The following is a 14,692-nucleotide window of genomic DNA, read 5'->3' as shown; positions in this document are numbered from 1 at the left end:
AGGAATTGTCAAGTCATAAACTAAACCCACCAACTAATCATAGGCTTTTGAAAACATTATTCCTTTTCTTTTTAAATTAAATTTTATTTTTCTAATTGATAAGCATCTGTTTCCTTTCCCTCCCACTTCTCACTCCTCCCCTACTAGGAAAAACAAAACCCTTGTAGTAAACATACATAGTCAAAACAAATTCTCATACTAGTCATGTCCAAAATTTTGTGTCTCACTGCATATGTAGGCCATCCCTTCTCTGTCAGGAAATGGGTAGCATGCTTCATTATCTCTCCTCTTGAATCATGGCTGGTTGTTGCATTGATCAGAGTACTTAAGTCTTTCAAAATTGTGGTTTTTTTTTTTTTTACAATTTTATTGTTCTTGTGTAAGTCATTCTCTTGGATTTACTCACTTCCCTTTGATTGGTTCATATAAATCTTCCTAGATTTCTCCATAACTCTCCCTTTACACAATATTATTTTATATTCATATACCATACTTCAGCCCTTCCCAACTGATGGGCATCCCCTCCATTTCCAGTTCTTTTTTTTTTTTTTTAAGTTTCTAACAGTTTATTCCTCAGGTACAAGAGTACAGAGATTTGGCTTTATTTATTTCCATACCACTCTTTCATTTCAACACCATTCAACACCTCTGACCTAAAAGGCTTATTAGCCTGATTTCATTGGTTGCTTCAGCTTCCCCATACTGAAGGACTGGATAATCTAATGAGGGTGGGGGTTGATCTCAGAAAAGACACCTGAGAACCTCAGTAGGCTGAATCTTGGGCATCTCAAAAGACCTTCCCTTTCCTGGGGTCAAGGTGTGGTGGAGCTGAGAAACTTGTGCCTTTCTCTTAGGGATGTGGCCATATCTTTAAACTGTGCCAGCTTGCAGGTCTCCTCTAGTTTCAGTCAGTGATAAGCCTGGTGTTCCCCGAATAGCTGAATTTGCACTTTGTAGTCCTTCACCTATGCCAGCCAGTAGATAACTGTTTTGGGCTTGCTATTGACTACATAGTTGAGCTTACTCTTGAATCCCTCAATGATCTTCAGCTGGCTGGCATCTAGGCCAGCTTCCTCCTGGGTCACCCTAAAAGCTGTCTCTAAGTCACTCTTTCCTGGGTCCACATGACCTTTAGGGGGAGTCCAGTGATTCATTCCATATCATGTCTGCAGAAGGAGAAACTCAATGGCTTTGTTGTACACTTTGGGAATTCAAGGTCTTAGTAAAACAATGAAGCCACATGCTTTCAGAGACATGGTCCACATTAAGTATCTCATATGTGGTTGTGAGGAAAGAGTAATGCTCCACGAAAATCAATTTTTGTTAGCCCTGCTTCTTCACTTTGTCTTTGATCAGTGTGAGAGCTTGGGACACTCCCTCCCTACTCTGGGCCTCAGTTCTTCATCTCTGGGACTGCAGGTATGGGGAAGACTGTTTCCAGTTCTTTGCCACCACAAAAAGAGCTATTAATATTTTTTGCACATCTATGACAACCTTGTTCCTTTCCCAAGCATTAGACCTAGGGGATTATTTTTATTTCATATATTCTTTCTGAATGAGCTTCCATTAATCTTTTTCCTTGGGGTCTCTAGCTATTACTTGTCCCAGCATTCTTTAACTGCCCCTTACTTCCACATGGTCTTTCCATTTTCCTCAGTAATTTTCGATGCATTCAGCTATTGGATCCATTTAAAATTCTTTCACCATTTCTTGATTTCTTTTTCAATCCCAAAAAGTATATCCAGCAGTTTTTCTCATGAATCTCATTTTGTTGGATTGTCATTCTTCCTTCATCTTGTCTTGTAAGGGAATAAGCTTACAATATGTGAGTATAGGTATGAATCAGTATTTTATATATTCTTATTATATGTTTTGGTCAATGGAAGATCCAAAGTCTTAATTTGTGACTTTTATTCCCCCTACTGTAATTATGAGTCACATGGTTAGCGTTTGTCTCTTTTGCAAGGTTGGGATCATAATTTCTTTCTTTCTTTCTTTCTTTCTTTCTTTCTTTCTTTCTTTCTTTCTTTCTTTCTTTCTTTCTTTCTTTCTTTCTTTCTTTCTTTCTTTCTTTCTTTCTTTCTTTCTTTCTTTCTTTCTTTCTTTCTTTCTTTCTTTCTTTCTTCTTTCTTTCTCTCTTTCTTTCATTCCTTCCTCCTTCCCCTCTAGATGTAGAATATGCTAGGATTCAGCAAATAACCTACAAAATGGTTAATTGACTGGTAGATAATGGAGAGCAAGCAGAATTAGGGGCATTGTAAATGGAAATTTTTCTTTTTTTAAAATAAAAATAACCAACTGCAGGTTGAGCTGTTGGATTATTGATTACAAGATTTAATGAGCAAAATTTGGTTGCCAGTAGCAATGTACCCAGCTAGGCAAGATGCTCATAGATATAGAATGATAGGATCATTAATTTAGGGCTAGAAGGGACCTCAAAGTTCATCTAACTAGTGGTTCTCAACTTTAGTTCCGTGAATTTATTTTTAAAATATATTTAAATAATTATTTCAATGTCATTGGTCCATTTGGATCCTATGTATTTTATGTGTTTAAAAACATTTTTCTGAGAAGGGTTTGTAGGTTTTACTAGACCTCCAAAAGAGTCTGTGACACAAAAATGATTTAGAATCCCTGATCTAGTCCAACTCCTTCACTTTATTTTTAAAAAAATTCTTTTTAGTTTACTTTTTTCTTTAATAAGCATTTATTTTCTCTCTCACTCATCTCCTATACATCCATTGGGAAAAAACAAAGCTTTGTAACAAATATGCACAGTAAAGCAAAACAAATTCATTTTATGGCCATGTCCATATGTTCTTCTGCAACTTGCAACTCCTTCATTTTATGAATGAGGAACCTCAGACCCAGAGAGCCTGAGTGATTTGTCCAAGGTCACATAGGAATTCCCAGAGGTGGAATCTGAGCTTAGGTTCCCTGACTCCAAACCTATTGGTTTTTGAGAATATCATGATTTTGAATTGGCAGGGATCTTAACGATCCTTTAGTCCCATTCCTTAATTTTGTAGATGAGGAAACTGAGACTCAGAGAGGTCAAGAGACTTGTCCAAGTTCACACAGTTGGTAAATGTGTGTCAAGTCATACCAGCCAGGATTCAAACCCAGGTGCCTTGCTAATTGTGTGCTATTCCTACCTTTCATTGATAAGTCAAAGTACATAGAACCAATACTGAATTTTTAAAGATGATATTTGTGTTTTTAATTAGTATTTTGATACTTTAAGGAATAGTGATTGTATAAGTACTTTCTTGATATAAGGACTGCCTTATTTTGTCTTGGGATCCCTATCTATGGGTCCTTTCACACTGGACAGAGATCTTTGCCACTCCATGCCTTAGCAAATAGTCTTTGTTAAAGTGTTGACAAATTCATCACCTGTGGTCAAAATTCTGGAACAACCTAGCTTGGTCTTTGTCCTATCACCAGGCCCCTACACAAAGCCTTTCCAATTTGGAAATCAGCCAGAAAGCTTTTTCTAGGCTAGAATAACCTAGCACTAGATGGATTGGATGCAGCAATTGACCTTAAATTTTTCTCTGTTCTTTGAGATATTCTTAAGTTCACTCCTTCTAGTGTTCAAAAAACAAGAGTCACTTGCATACTCCAAAGAGATGTCAGAAGAGAGTTTTAGGAGAGACTTATGAACAATAAGGGAGAAAAATATTATAGGAAAATTAAAAAAAAAATCCTAATTTGTTACCGAAACTTCATGGCTTCACAGAATTTCATAGTTTGAGGAGATTCTAGCAGCCATCTAATTTAACCCTTACCTGCCCAAGAATCCCTTGTACAGTGTACCCAACCAATAGTCATCCAGCTTCAGGACCTCCAGAAGGAGGAACTGATAAGGTCCTGAAAACAGCTCATTCCACTTCTGTGTAGCTCTAGTTATTATAAAGGATTCCTTGACACGAAGCCTCAATTTGTCTCTTTTCCTCTCATTGCTCTCTGAGTATTTCCTATGAGAATCAAGCAGAACAAAGGAAATCTCTCTTTCATGTGCCATGTAGTGTGGTGGGGGAAAAAACGAACTCATTTGGGGCCAGAGAACAAGGCTTTACTAATTGTGTGACCTTGTACAGTTTTCTTAAATCTTGGAAAAGTCTTGGGGCTTTGGTTTTCTCATCTGTAAAATGAAGAGATCAGATGATATGACTTTTGAGAACTCTTCCCATTTTTATTTTATGTTCTTATGATGCTCTTTGAAGACAACCATCACTTCTGTCTGAGCCTTCTGTTCTCTAGAATGAACATTTTAAGTAAGTTCCTGGGGTTGGCCTCAAATGACCTCTAAGACCCTTTACAACTCTAAATCTATGACCCCCAGCTCCTTCAAACAGTTCTTACATAGTGTGATCTCCAGGCCCCCATGCTGGTTGCCCTCTGTTGGATAATCTCCAGATTATTGATATTCTTCCTAAACTTTGGCACCCAAATGGAACACAGTACACCATTTTGTCCAAAGCATGGCTCAATGGAACCATTGCTCCTTGATTCCTGCAATCTGTGCCCTTCTTAGTGAAGCTCAAGTTTTTGTTATATCTTTTTTTGGCTGCCATATCAAACTGCTATTGAGCTTCCAATCCATTGAAACCTCCACATCTTTTTCAGACACAATGAAGTCTACTCATTTCTTTCCTCACTTGTACTTTGGAAGTGGACTTTTTGAACCCAAGTAGAAAACTTTACATTTTCCCAGGTCCTTTGGGTTAGTGGTCATCTCATGACTGAAGTTTTAATTATCAAGTCCCTTTGAAAATAAGAACATTCCCTATCTCTTTGTTTCTATCCTAGAGTAACTTCTGAATGTATTTTTCAAAAAAGCTGACTGTTTTTGAATTCTCTTTGAGCAGACAACTAGAGTATAGCAAATTGTGGTGTGTGTAGAAATTAGTGTAAACTGATAAATACAGGTGAGCTTTGTTCTCTGCTACATGGCATGGCACTTTTAAACACACTCATTTGATTTCAAAGGGAACTCCACAAGAAAAGGGGAGCTGTGAGGGACCCAGCTGTATGGTAATTTTGAGACTGCATATTTAATAGGATATGCTAGTTTGCAAAGCTGTCGAGGGAGCCCTGGAAACCTTTTGATCCTTCAAAAAAAAGAAAGAAAGGAAGAAAGAAAGAAAGAGAAAGAAAGAAAACCAAACCCCAGATTGACCCACTGCCTGAATTTTTAAAATCTTCCCTGACAACTTTGAATAGTCAACTAAATTAAAAAAAAATTATAGCTATCAGCAAGATGACCAACGATGCATGATCAAGGTTAAATCCTAACAGTAAGAAAAGGAATGAATGGAAACAATGTATTTCCAAGGTCACTGGGCCCTTATTTGGGTGTCTTTCCAAAGGAACTCACTTCAGTTTTCTTTTTTTTTTTTCCTGGTTTCTCTCTCTCAAGACAAAAGACAGTCTCTGCCCTCAAAGAGTCCCCAATCTAATGGGGGAGACAACATGCAAAGAACCATGTCTGTATATAGGTATATACAAGATAAATAGGACAAACAGCTCCCAATAAATCAACCAGTCAGTTAATCAACAAATATAATCAATCATAAACATTTATTAAGCACCTACTATATGCCAGGTGTTGGGCTAAGTGCTTGGGATACAACAAATAAGTAAAAAAAGGGTTAAAGCTCTCCTCTAAAACTCAAGGAGTTACGTTCTAATGGGGAGACAATTCACATATTGATATGTGTGTGTGTTAGCGTAAATTAACATAACCTGATAAATATAGGTGAGGTTTGTTTTCTGCTATGTGCCATGGTGCCTTTAAACACAGTCAATTCATATGAAAAGGAACTCCACAAGAAGAGGAGGTGTGTGTATGTGTGTGTGTGTGTGTGTATGTGTGCATACACGCACATATACACACACAGACATAGGTGGAATGGATACAAAGTAACCTTAGTTTGGGGGACCAGGAAAGGACTTCTTGACCTTGAAGTGGATTTTGAAGGTGGACATGGGAGAGAGAAGATTCCAGGCAGGTGGGGACAGCCAATGTAAAGGCAGAGAGGTGGGAGACTGAACATTGCGTGTGAGAAATGGAAGGCAGGCCAGTGGGGCTAACCATAGAGTGCAAAGAGGTGGCCAGAGTAATGAGCAAGAAGACTGTAGAGAGAGGTGGAACCATGTTGGGAAGGGCTTTAAATGCCTGTTTGGTTCTGAGGTAATAATGAGCCCAGACAAGTTTACTGAAATGGGAAGAGTGGTGGAAGATGACTTGGTCAGGTCAATGCTTTAGGAAAATCACTTTGGCAGCTGTGTAGAGGAAGGATTGGATAGGAGACAGACATGTCAGGGCCACCAATTAAGAGGCCATTGCAGTTGTTCAGGCTGGAGCTAATGGGGGCCTTTTAACCTGAATGGGGATTTCAGTGGGCATTGTGAGCTTAGTAAAAGAGCAGAGTAGCTTCACCGAGCAGCTGTTGAAAAACAGTGGTATGAACTCAAAGACAGGAGACAACAGCCACATGTTGAGAGGAAATCAGAGCAGAGCCATTCGATAGCTATGGGTAACCACCTATGGGAGAAGGGGGCAGCAGGGTGAGGTGGGTGGATAAAATGGAATGATAGCAGCTGCTGTGACCTGGCTGTGGAGATTAACCAGAACATCAGAGATTTTAGCATTTGCTAAAGTTCCTGTGGTGTCAGCTTTCTCTAGCTTGCCTCCCTGACCCAAGATTAAAGAAATACAAGAAGTAGAAGGAGGGATTAAAAATGAATTTGATTGTCACTCCTCCAGGGATGTGGGAGATAGTTTTCATTTTGGTATGGGCATGGAGAATGTCTGCCATCCGATTCTTTTGTTGTTGAGTCATTCCAGTTATGTCCAATTCTTGTGACTCCATTTGTGGTTTTCTTGGTAGAGATACTGGAGTGGTTTGCCCTTTCCTTCTCCAGCTTATCTGACAGATAAGGAAACTGAGACAAACAGGATTAAGTGACTTGTCCAGGGTCACATAGCTATTATGTCTGAGGCAAGATTTGAACTCATGAAGATGAGTCTTCCTGATTCCAAACCCAGTGCTCTAACCACTGTACCACCTTGCTGCCCACCTCCTGATTCACTTCTCTGTTATTTACTTGGTTATTCTGTCATAATTAAATGCCTTTTGTCATTGGGTTTATGATTCTCTTGTATGTTCCGTCATGGGGATGCTATTGGTGAGAACTCAGACTGAGGCTAGATTGTTTATGGCCCCAAACAACACACTGAACCTGGGAAGTAGTGAGGGACCCCTAAATTGTGGATGACCTATAGAGTCCACTGCTACATGTGAGTTGGAGGGAATAATTCTTTTATCACTTACCTCCTAAGCTTTCTATGAGAAAAGAATTTTATAAACTTTAAGAGACTGTAAATGTGAGCTATTATTCCTTATAGAGTTGCTCTCTTCGTTTAAACACAACTCGAGAACATCTTCTGCATGAAACTTTCCTGATCCCCCCATTGCTAGTGTCCTCCATCCCAAACTAACTTGGGTTTGACTACTTTACATGTATTCATATTTTTTCACTTGATAATTATCCTTTGCATATTTACATGCATCCTTGTTGTCTCCCTTATTAGAATGTCAACTCCCCTGAGTAGAGATTATTTCATTCTTTCCACTCAGATCTCTAGTACCTAGAACAGTGTCTGGCACATGGGTTCATTCATTTTAGTCATGTCTGACTGGCCGTGACCCCATTTGGGATTTTCATGACAAAGATACTGGAGTGAGTTGCCATTTTCTTTTCCAGTTCATTTTACATATAAGGAAACTGAGGCAAACAGGGTTAAATGACTTGCCCAGGGTCACACAGCTAATATCTGAGGTCAGATTTGAACTCAGGTCTTCCTGATTCCAGGCCCAACACTCTCTCCACTGTGCTACCCAGCTGCCACCCAGTATGTATTTAATAAATAGTTGATTGATTAGTTGATTAATTGGCCTATTGGGTGGCAATCTTCACTTAGTAGAATAGGGACCAATGAATTTTTATTACTTTCCAATCCTATTGCTAAACCTTTAGTTCCTACTACTTTTGACTGCATTTGTTTATTTGACGCTTAGTGTTCCCTGGAAAAATGTGTCTTTGTTCATAAGTCATACATTTAGAGTTGGAAGAGATCTATAAGGTATTCTGGAGCATCCTTCTCATTTTATGAGGGAAGCATCTGAAGCTCTTGAATGGTAAGTTACCTGGCTAGTAATTGTCAGAGATGTGATTTGAACTCGGATCCTATGACTCTAAATAAAGTTCTTTTCTTATAGTACTATATTGCATCCTGGGGCAGATAGAAGAAAATCGGTACTTTTTTACTGTTGCTGGAAGAACAGTTGAAACTCTGCCCTAGTCACTGCCTTTCCCAAGGTCAACATCCTTAATAATGATAATAGCGAGCATTTATATAGCACTTTTCAGGTTTGCAAAGCATTTCACAAAAATTCTATTTGATCTCAACAATAGCTGGAGTAGGAAGGTGCTATTATTATTGCTGTTTTACATATGAGGAAACTGAGGCAGACAGGTTAAATGACTTGCTCAGGCTCACACAACTAAGTGTCTGAGATGACTACAGATTCAGTGCTCTCTTCACTGCACCACCTATCTGCCATTTTATAAATGTAGTTAGGAGATATTTTTATGCCAAGATCACAGGGAAGCTAGGTGGCATAGTGAATAGAGCGTTGGACCTGGAGTCAGGAAAAACTGAGTTCAAATCTGTCCTCTGATACGTACTAGCTGTGTGACCCTAGGCAAGTCACTTAACCCTGTTTGCCTCAGTTTCCTCATCTGTAAAATGAGCTGGAGAAGGAAATGGCAGACTACTTCAGTATCTTTGTATGAAGATCCCAAATGGGGTCATGGGTTATCAGACATGACTGAACAACAACAGTCAGACAGGACCACCTCCAGAATCAAGATCTCTCACCAGTCAGAGCTGTTGAATATCATGCAAATGAACTTCTTCTTTCCAAGGAGGGGGCCAAGAATATGTTAGAAGGTGAGTGTGACCTGGTCTTAGCTAGCAACTTGAAAAGATGTCACTTTCTTAAGCTGAAGCTGTAGGGGATAAATTGACTTTCAATCAGCTAAGATGTCTAGGAGAAATTCTCTGTACCCCCAAGGCCTCTAGGACTAGCTGGTTTTTCTCTTGCCATGTTCCTGTCTGTAGGAAAATAAAGAAAGGAGAAGATGGTGAGTCTGAGCCTGTGGCTAGATGCCAGAGGCTGTCTGGGGGTGAGAGAAAAAAAGGGAGGAAAAGAGATGCTAAAATCTACCGGCATTTGGTTGGAGAGGTGTTTATACAGTTTCTGCAGTGATAAATGTCAGCTGAAAGGCAAATGATACAGCCAGGTTTTTATGCATTCAGCATCAAGCTGAGATAGGACACCAGGAAGAACAGACTGCTGCTATCTGGGTAAGACCAGAGAGCTCATTCATCATAGACAGAGCCTCCCAGGCTTTGTACTTGTTGAGAGTGAAAGCTCCTTCCAGGTCTTAGAACTCAGGTGCTTGATAGCACGAGGTTTTGGAGACAGGACCAGAAAGGTGCAGCTGGTCCTGGCCTATGGGAAACTGGGGGAGAGAAATGCCTCTCTCTTTTGACCACTTAACTGTATCCAAGATGGGAGAAAGCCAAGGGGCAGTTTAAAATCTGAGAAAAAGCACAAATCACCCCCAACCTGGAATAATCATAGCCAACATTAATTTGTCATGTTAAGGTCAGCAAAACTTTACTGTACATTCTATCATGTGAACTCATAACTCTGTGTGGTATCACTCTCATGAGGTTTACAGGGAAGGGGAGACTCAGAGAGGTGAGCTGACTTGTCTAAGGCCCACAGCTAGTAAGTGTCAGAGGTCAAGTCAATAAACATTTCTTTTTTTAAAAAGATTATTTATTTTATCCTGAATTTAAGAAACAAAACAAGCATTTCCATAACATAGTAGAATAGAAAAAAAGACAATTGTACATGAAACTGCAAATTAATTATGTGCAGTTTGCTATTCCTTTTAAATATTTACTTTCAAGAAACCCTGCAGGTCTTCTTGTCCCAGATCTATTTTTTTAAAAAGAGATCATTCTTTGCCTCATTTCTTAGTAAGCCTTAATCACTGAATAGGCTTTGCCTCAGTCAAACTGAGACCTGTTAAGGACCTTAGTTTGAAAAGGCCAAGGTCCACCACTGCCTCCTGGGCCATCTCCAGTTGTCCTGATCCACATCTGGCCACTGGACCCAGTTGGCTCCAGAAGTGAAAGTGAGGCTGGTGACTTTCCACTGCCCTTCCTCACTTAAATCCTATTCACTTGCATGTGGTATCACCTCCCTGATGTCACAAGCCTTTTTGAGAATGAAGGACAAACAATAACAATCACCTTTTACATGATATGGTTATCATGTAACTTTTTTTCTTTTCTTCTTCTCTCCCCCACCCTAGACATGGCTACCATTAGGTACAAATTGTGTGTGTGTGTGTGTAAAAACATTCTATACATACTTCAGTTTATCACTTCTTTCTCTGGATGCAGATAGAATCTTTATAGATCTCTTGTAGTTAATTTGGGTATTTATAATAGTCAAAATAATTTAATTGCTCAAAGTTGATTTGAAAACAATATTGCTGTTACTGTATACAGTGTTCTCTTGGTTCTGCTTATTTCATTTTTCATTATTTCATGTAAGTCTATCCATGTCTTTAAGATCATTGAGCTCATCATTTCTTATAGCACAATAATATTCCATCACAATTCATATACTATAACTTGTTCAGCCATTCCCCAATTGACGGGCATCCCTGGAATTTCAGAGAACTGCTATAAACATTTTAGAACACATAGGGTCTTTTCCTTTCCCTCTAATCATCTTGGACCTTGAGGCCATTTAGTCCAACCCTCTCATTTTATAATTAAGGAGGGAGTGAGGGTGTAGGCAACTTGTCCAAAGTCATACAAGTAGTAACTGTCAGAGCTCTCTCCACTTACCTCAATTGCTTTTGAAAATAGTTTCAAGAAATGCAAATAGATTTTTTAAAACCAATTTTGTATTTATATCTCTAATGCTTATTATAGTATGTGGCAAATAGTATTCACTGAATAACTGCATTTTCTTTCATTCCCATTTAAATTTGCTAAGGATTTTACACACACTCTCTCCTTTGGTCTTCACAACAACCCTGTGAAATAGATGCCATGGAATCTCCATTTCACCTCTTGAGAAACTGAGGCTGAGAGACTGAGAGATTTGCCAAGCAGCATGGAGCTATCACTTATCTGAGACAGGATTCAAAAATTCTTGTAAACATGCAGGTAATATCCTCATGTTTTGTAGATGAGAAAGCTGATGCTCAGGAAGATGAAGTGACTTGTACATCATCATCACATAGTGACTAAGTGTCAGAGGCAGAATTTGAATCCAGGTCTTTTGGACTCCCAAGTCCAGCACTCCATCACCTCATCTTTCATCAGTCTAGAGCTTCATGGTTGGCAAAGTGCTTTCCTTAACAACCCTGGTAGGTAGCTACTGTGAGTAGTGTTATCTTCACTTTACAGATGAAGAAACTGTGTCTCCAGAGAGGTGAATTGTCCACGGTTCTGTGACTAGTAATGGCCAGGGGCAGGATTCAGCCCCAGGGCTCTCCTGGTTCAGAGGTCAAGTCCTACATTTCTCCCACAATACCACGCTGATTTCTGGAGGGAAGGAGAGCTCAGAGATGGAAGGAGAGACTCAAAGTTCAGCCCAACCTGTGTGTACGCACGCACATCCCTCCTCTGGGCAGCCTGAGCCTTTGTTATTAGACAAAATAACTGAGATGAAGAAGTTAACATTATTTTAAAATACTTACCCCACCTTTTCACAGGAGAGTTAGGGAACCTATAGCTAGATTTCATGAGTGCCTTCAGGTCCTAGGAAAGGCATTTTAAATGTCACATTATCCATCATCTCCATAATGCACTCAAATAACTACAGGCAGCCATCAATTAGGCATGAAGAAGAGACTGGTAATCTAGCTGGCAGATCCAGCTAGCTGGGCAGATGCAGCTGGGACCATCAAAGATAGGGCCATACCATTGGGACAAAAATGTACTGTAAGAGGGAGGCAGAATGGGAGAGGGAAACTTGGCAAGTGGTAACCATGGATGCCAGCCAAAGCTCTTCTGTCTGCCAGCAATGTGACCACAGGAAAGTCACTCCAAGACTCAGTTTCCTTATCTGTTAGATGAGGGACCATAGAATCTCTTCAAATCCAAATACTATAAATCTGTGAGTCCTTAACCAAAGGATCATAGGGTTAGAGGTGGAAGGGATGGGAGACGTCTTCAAATACAATGCCTTCATTTTTCATATGGAGAAAACAAGGCTCAGAGAAATGATGACTTGATTGAGGACAGTCAGCTACATAAGTGACTGAGACCATAGGTTCATAGATCTCAAGCTGGAAGGGGCCTCAGAGACCACCTAGTATAACCTCATTCATTTTGTAGATGGAGATACTGAAGCCCAGGGAGGTTATGACTTGTCCATGGTCACCCTGATAATCAGTCATCAACCCTTTGCTAAATGCCAAGCACTATGACAAAAGCTGGGAATACAAAGAAAACAAAAACATGAAATTAAATTAAAATCAAACACACATACCAGTACCTGCTCTCAAAGTCTCTAATGGTGGAGACAGCATGTAAATAAGCAGCTGTTTATAAAATATGCACAGAGTAGCTAGAAGGTAGTTTCTAAGGGGAAGACACTAGTAGGTATAGGCTGTGGGTGGATGGGAACCAGAAAAGACTTCCAACAAGAGACATGGGGGATGAGGAAGAGCATCCCAGGCATCGAGGGAATCAGGTGAGAGTGTATGCTGTGGGTGAGGAATGGTGACACAGCCAGTGTAGTGAGATCCTGGACTGTATGGAGAGAGGAGGAAAGTAAAGGAAGCCTGAGAAGGGAGAAGGGAGACAGTTTGTGAATGGCATTCAATTCCAGACAGAGTAGTTTCTATCTCATCCTGGAGGTGATGGGGAGCCACTAGAGTTTTTTGGTTAAGGGGTAGGAGTGGTGTGTGATATGGTCAGACCTGCGCTTTAGGAAAGTCATTTTGGCCGCTGAATGGAGAGGGGAGAGAGACTGGAGGCAACAGGATTTGAACCTAAGTTCTTTGATTCTGGAATTCATTATCTTTTTATTGAATTTCTCTGGTGCTCTGACCCCCAATTTAAAGCTCTTTCTACCTTTCTATAGGGCAGTTAGATGGCGCTATAGTGCACAGACTGCCAGACCTCGAGTCAAAATGACTCATCTTTGTGAGTTCAAATCCAGCCTCAGACACTTAATAGCTATGTGATCCTGGGCAAGTCACTTAACCCTGCTTGCCTCAGTTTCCTCATCCAGAGAACAAGCTAGAGAAGGAAATGGCAAGGGACTCCAGTATCTTTTCCAAGAAAATCCCAAATGGGGTCATGAGCAGTCAGACACAACTAAAAAAATGACTGAACAACAACAAACTACCGTGTCCTGCTGCTCACATATTCAATGTCGAAGGAACCACAGGTTACAGAGTTAATGTTTTCAGCTCCATTCATTCACAGCAGCCACCACCATAAGGAACAATATCTCTGCATATGAAAATTTTGTCAGACACACTCAATTTTAAATTCTTGTTATTCTTGGAGAGTAGTAGTGCATATTAACAAATAATAACGTTTGACTTGGGGATGCATTGTATTATTTTTTGGAGGGATAGTATACTACTTAAACTGCAGCTGGATCATCCTTGAGCAAAAGCACCTACTGTGTGCCAGACGCTATGCTAAGCACTTTTCCCCAAATATTATCTCATTTGGTCCTTAAAACAACCCTGTGAAATAAGTGCTATTTTTATCTCCATTTTACTGATGAGGAATCAGAGACAGAGGTTGAATAACTTGCTCATGGTCACACATCTGGTGAGCATCTGAGACTGGGAGATTTGAACTCAGATCTTCCTCACTCTAGACCCAGAGCTCTCTCCACTGTACTACCAGCTGCCTCAAAGGCTCTCAAAGGATGGATCATGAGGTCTGGCAATCCTGCAAATGCTTGGAATGTGGGCTGGATGACAGACTATGTCTGTTGTCTAAGAAGTAGCCTGGCTTAGTAAGGAAAGGTTCATTGCTGCTAGGCTGACTTCCAGATGATGAGTTCTTTGGTTGAAGAGCCCTCTGAAACAAAAAAACCTGCATGATGACCCTGATTCTGGTGTGGTTCCCTTCTGCCTTTGTCTTGGTATTGGGGGATGGGTGGAAGTGTGTGCAGAGGATGTTAGGAATCTCAGTTTTGAGACAATTTGGAAACACTCGATTTCATTCCATTCAAAAAACATTTATTAAGCTTCTACTAGTTTCAAAGCCCGGTGACAATGCAAAGCAAAGCAAAGCAAAAAACAAAACAAAACAAAAAAACAGTGCTTAACTACAAGGAGGTTACATTTCCTGGGAAATCACATTTATAGAGAGAAATTCAAATATAATATCATTTGGGGAGGACAGAGCACAGCTGAGGGAATTCCTCCTTTCCTCTCTCCCCATCCTCTTTCTTTCTTTTCCTCCCTCTCCCTCTGCCACTCCCTTCCTTCTTCTCCCCCTCCCTCTCTGTCACTATCTCTCTCTCTCTTTCCCAATCCCATTCCCCATTTC

The 14,692-nt window shown here is 40.1% G+C and overlaps 1 pseudogene; it reads right to left on the bottom strand.

The window, feature by feature from the left end:
• Window positions 1-812: 812 nt before the first annotated feature.
• On the bottom strand, window positions 813-1,277 carry LOC138166641 (bis(5'-nucleosyl)-tetraphosphatase [asymmetrical] pseudogene; annotated as a pseudogene).
• Between the last annotated feature and the right edge of the window lie 13,415 nt (window positions 1,278-14,692).

This window comes from Petaurus breviceps, unplaced genomic scaffold, assembly GCF_028583685.1.
Source record: "Petaurus breviceps papuanus isolate PSGF00001 unplaced genomic scaffold, PetGlider_PUasm1.0 225, whole genome shotgun sequence".
NCBI classification, from domain to species: domain Eukaryota; kingdom Metazoa; phylum Chordata; class Mammalia; order Diprotodontia; family Petauridae; genus Petaurus; species Petaurus breviceps.
This window is presented reverse-complemented; position numbering and strand designations above follow the sequence as displayed.